Source organism: Scardinius erythrophthalmus (genome assembly GCF_964197995.2).
Source record: "Scardinius erythrophthalmus genome assembly, chromosome: 3".
NCBI lineage: Eukaryota > Metazoa > Chordata > Actinopteri > Cypriniformes > Leuciscidae > Scardinius > Scardinius erythrophthalmus.
The window spans coordinates 24,122,719-24,128,305 of NC_138223.1; the positions used below are offsets into that span (position 1 = coordinate 24,122,719).

General features: G+C 35.0%; 1 long non-coding RNA gene across 1 annotated transcript; it reads right to left on the reverse strand.

Annotated features, from left to right (window-relative positions):
- Positions 1-2,979: 2,979 nt before the first annotated feature.
- Positions 2,980-4,797, reverse strand: LOC308688571. Its single transcript, XR_014029915.1, has 4 exons — positions 4,617-4,797; positions 4,193-4,233; positions 3,655-3,765; positions 2,980-3,116 (listed from the first exon to the last, which is right to left on the reverse strand). It is a non-coding gene; the product is annotated as an uncharacterized lncRNA (long non-coding RNA).
- Between the last annotated feature and the right edge of the window lie 790 nt (positions 4,798-5,587).

A 5,587-nucleotide genomic window follows, 5' to 3' on the forward strand; every position in this document is an offset into this window, starting at 1 on the left:
CCAAATTGCACTTTAAGATGTTTATTCTGTTGACAATGAATATAGAACAGCAGTGATCAGTTTCAGGAATCACCCTCGTGCATATTCGCGGCCATTCTCACTCTCGACTAGCGCGAGTCTATGACTCTTTTACATAAACTACATAATAAACAGTAATTCATTACACATTTGAAACTGGTCTGCACCTGTTGACAATGAATATAGAACAGCGGTGATCAGTTTCAGGAATCACCCTCGTGCATATTCTATTGGAAGTGAACATTAACCCTCTGAGGTCTGAGCTGTTTTCTGGGCCCTGGAGGTGTTCTGACATGCTCTGACATTTGTGGTTATTTCTGTTACTTGTGACATTTTCATGGCTAAAGTCTAATTACACTGTATTCAGCACAAACTCTGCTACAATAATATATCAGCAGCATGTATGTAAAAGTTTGTAGTTTTGAGATAATGACATTTATGCGTGGTTTGTGAAAATACAAAAATAAATTCTCACTGAAATAAGGTCATGAAACCCATACTGATTATTTCTTCACAAGACTTTTGAAAATTGTATCACGTAGCCTAGAATATTTGCTCTAAAACTATGTGAGAATCACCCTGACTGCTCATTCAGAGATGACAATATATTGATTTAAAAATTTTACGACGTGTTTTGTGTTAGAAAGCAATATGCGAAGGGGCGGATCACCTCATTAATATGAAAGCTTTCCACACCTGAGAAAGACAAAGAACCTCCCTAATGGCCCTATTAGGAGCTTATCAGGGCCCATCATTCTGACCAACCTTGCACAAAGAATGAGGAGATTTAAAAAAGAATGGCTTTTAAAATTGTTTGGATTTATTTACAACATACAACATAATCCAAAGATACACAACAAAAAAGCACTTATTGAAGAAAGAGACCTTTGTGCCATTCCTAAAAACATTGTACATACCTTTCATTTTCTAAGGTGTTTGATTTTCACTTTACCATGTTCATGTACAGAGACATGTACTGTGAATGTTTAAGTCAGCAGGACTCAGTGGCATCTGGGCCCTGAAAAAAAAAAAAAAAGTGAACATACTGATATCAAGAGAAAGGCCTGCACGATTTTGGGAATACATTTTAGATTTTTCTTGTTAAAATTGCTTTTTAAAATTCACAGAATACACACACACACACTCACACAAATGTTTCCAACAATATATAATGAACACCAGGTTTGTTGTGCCTTGTAGGTATAGGCTATGCGCAGTGCTGCATAAAATAATAACAATATAGCAGCCTATATATATTTTCAAAAAGATTTCAGTAACAACTAAGCTAGAGAAAAATATATTGATTATCATGTTACTTCAAATGTTTCCATTCGTTATGATGATATGAAATGAGATAATAGTAAAAACATGAAGCCGTTTGGAGCGTTTTGCTTTTCCAAAATATGATACATTCAAACGCGATCGCGATCAAAAATATGATACATTAAAACGCGATTGCGATCAAATATAAAACATTATGGTTAGGCCTACCATATACATAGCCTATCTACGTTTGAGCAGATATCCACAAACACAGTAACAGTAAACACGGGTCTAAATATTATAATATTCACCATATATCTAGCAACAGTTCAACTGCAATGTGAAATTTATGCAACAATCCCAGCTAACAATTTAACGTTCTGGGAACGTTCTGGGAACGTTAGTTTTTGGTTCCCAGAACGTTCCCAGAACGTTCCCAAGAACGTTCCCTATTGGTTAGCCAGGAAAGTTTTCTTTACGTTAATAGAACGTTCCCTATAGGTTAGGGGAACGTTCCCGGAACGTTGCCGAAAGGTTCCCAGAACGTTCCCGAAAGGTTCCCGCAAGGTTCTCGTAACGTTCCCGGAAGGTTAGGGGAACGTTCCCGGAAGGTTAGGGGAACGTTCCCAGAACGTTGCCAAAAGGTTCCCAGAACGTTCCCGGAACGTTCTCCTAACGTCTACACATCCTGATATACCTGTACACAAATTATAGGTCTACAAACATATTCTACATTGTTTATTGTTCAAACACTTAAGAATCCTATGAATATATTATTACAATAAATTGAATTTACAGAAACTATCATTAATAAGTAAATCAATCAGTTTGTATTCAATAAATAAATCAGCACACAATCCATGTTTTTGTTGATTCATTGTTTAATTATCAACCTAAAATAAGTCATTAAAAACAGCGTTAGCAAAATGTATTCAGGAACAGTAATTTACATTTAATATTTCAAACATGAAAATATTTCAATAAATAAAACTGCACAAACATTTTAATTAAAACTATCTTTTGCAAACTGTAGCCTATAACTTTGGCTAAAAAGTTGAAAAAGTATTTATTTATATACAATATACATGAATGTGCCAATCTTCACACCGCTCAAAACATTTAAACTCCCAACACCATCTGCAAATTTAACAAGAAAATAAAAAGACAACGTGTTACATGGACACACAATCCCATGCCAAAATTCAAGCCCTGTAATGGCATTAATATTCATCTGGAGCAAATGAAAAGAGTGAGGTGGGATTGTGTGTCACAAGCTGTAGGAGATATGAGAGCACGAGCGCTGCTGGTATCATGTATTTATTCAGATATTTCAGCATCAATGTGTATAGAAAAATTTATATATTTCAAAACACTACATTGCATTTATTTATATTGCACTATTTATTATTTCAGACTACAAATCAAAAAAGGAATGTTTTATATAGGGGTAAGGATACCCATTAAGCCTCTCTCTCTGAAGTCAAATAAAAAACAGAGAAAATAATATTTAAGTCTAGTGAACTCTGACCTGCGAATTCGCTCTACCTTTTATGTATAAGTCTCACCTCCAATGAAGAATTTTAAAACCTGTAACTGCTGTGTTGTTTATGAGAAAGAAAGTGAAAAAAAGTTTGAAACTGCCATCAATTTTTTTTTTTAATCTCTGTGACTTTACACCTACAAATTCCACTGTCACAGGTGCTCAGTTTTGCTATAATGAAACCCTCACAGAACATGGTAATAATCAGCCATCCATGCAAAAGCAAAGGTCGGTGTAGTTTACAGGTGCATCTGTCCAGGCCAACATCTGATGCCTTGATGCCTTCCGCTGGAACCTGAAATAAAAAAAATAGTACAGTTCAAAATCTATCATACATACATCTCATCTGGTATCACAAATTATCATTCCAGGTTCACTTTAAGATATGCTCAATATTAGTGCTGCACGATATTGAAAAATTTAGAGTTTATTTAGAGATATCAGCCGTATGGTTTAGTGCATGCGCTAACGGCTCCAGGTTTGTATCTGGTAAATTACCCCACTAATAATGCCCAGAATGGTACCAAACTACTACAGTAGTACAAATAGGTTCTGTACTCATTAAACGAGGCATTGGAAAGTTTGTAAGTACATCAGGAGTTTATTTAAATAACACTTGCCTGACGGCGAATGCTACTGCTGATGTTGACGTCACTTTATGAGTACAGAACCTATTTGTACTACTCATTTTCCCCGACATAGAGCAGACCGGCACACAACAAAAACTGCTGTTCGGATGTTCCCTTTTCTGATATTTTAGCCTTCGTGACATTTTAATTAAAACAGAAGTAAGAATTAAGCAAAAATTAACAGTAAACTCAGAGATCACCTACCGCTGCAGATGTGTACGGAAGTGAAAAGCGGAAATGCTTAGACCTCTTTCCGGTTCAACCGCTGGGCGCTCCGCATAACCCCTATTGGGGGGATTTTGTAGAGGAGTGAACCTGCATAGAAAATTACAATAGATAACAAGCATAGATAAATACAATAGAAGAAAAACACAGTTGAAATAAGCAGTGCATTATGTTTTTCAGTTAAATCTAACTTATCAGGTACAGAAATTGATTTATCAAAATGTAAAATAAGTCTTCAGTGTAAAAATAAAATAACTATAAAATTAATGTATCTTTGCTAAAGCTACAAGTCATTTTCTCTTTTGATGTTTGATCACCATTGGCGACACAAACAGCTGCGGGTACGTTAGGCTGCTGTCCCTTTAAGACGAATGCGCAGAACTAATATAAATGACACGTATCCGTTTTCTTTCTGTTTAAAACACAAGACAAGAGGAAACTCGCCATTTTGACTTCATTTTGCGTGCACGTGTCTGTAAAAAAAAAGTGAAAGAGAACTGAATTCGGCTAAACTCACCTTCTTCATCTACTGACTGTGGATGGCATCAAGGTCTTGTCCTGAAGAATACAGGGCCAAACAATAGGGATTTTATCTCATCTGGTAACAAGAGCAAAGCCATAACTTTAAGAACTCTACTGATATATTTACCCCCTGATATTGCATTGGGGATATCAATTCAAACATTTTTAAAGGCTAAGAGTATGAGCCACAGCTGCCCAAGATATCAAGGGGTTGCAAATTAGTCATGGCTATAAACCTGTATGCATGGCATCTACTTTGTATTTTTTATAAAGCAATGTTCTATGCATTTGTCCCTGTCAAATAAACATTAAATAAATAAATCTGTGAAAAATAAATGCCTAAAGTTGTCGACCCCCTGAACCGCATTTAAAAGTACAAAGAATTTCAGTATTGATCAATAAAAAAAATACATAAATACCTTTGAGTTGGACAGTATGGTGTCAGTCTCATTGGCCAACATAATTCAAAACAGACCTAAAGAAATAAAATAAAATATAGTAATCATCAGGATATCATGTTATCATAATAGTTAAATGAATTATTATAACTATGACCATTATAATATTGTATTAGTCGCCTATTATTTAGCTGATTATTTCGCTTACAGGCTTCTCAAGGACAATCTCACTGAAAAAACTTGGGGTTAATGATTTTAAAATGTGAGACTTATTTCAAAAGCATAAATCTTACAGAACCCAAACCTTTGAACAGCAGTGCACTGCATGTTTGAGGTGGTTTTGCTTACTAGTCATATGGTTCATAGAGATTTTCTTGGACAGGGAGTGCAGCAGGCCATCACAGCATGATGATCTAGGAACATAACATGCTGTTTGTCACAGAGCCAAAAATATTACATGTGATAGGTTTATTACAAGGAACCAAGCTAGAACAGAGGTGAAATGCATAAAAGATAAATATACAAATCTTAAGATAATACATTGTGAAATATATGCATATGGAATTATCATCATGATTAAACAATAACTCACCCCTTGTTGTAGAGTTTTATTTTTTCTCTCGCTATTCTGAAATCACATTTTAGCAATATTGGTTAGTGACGTCACTGATTAAGTTAACAATACAGTGCATTCTTTTAGTTTAGCCTAAATAAATTAGCTTACTTCCCATTGACAAATTACCAGCAAAACTATCAAAAACTGTTATCTACACTAAATATGTGTTTAAAAACCCAAACTTTCATAAATAAGACCTCAACTTAACGTAACTTAGGCCTAACGTTGTCTTTTGAAAACGGTTAGCTAGCGTAGATGCTAACGGACTTTTTCAAAGACATAAAACCATTTTTTTTTAAATAAATATTTAACAGAAGCGTGTCAATTACACGTAAGAAATGTGTCAGGGGCGTTTGTGTGTATTATTTGTGAGATT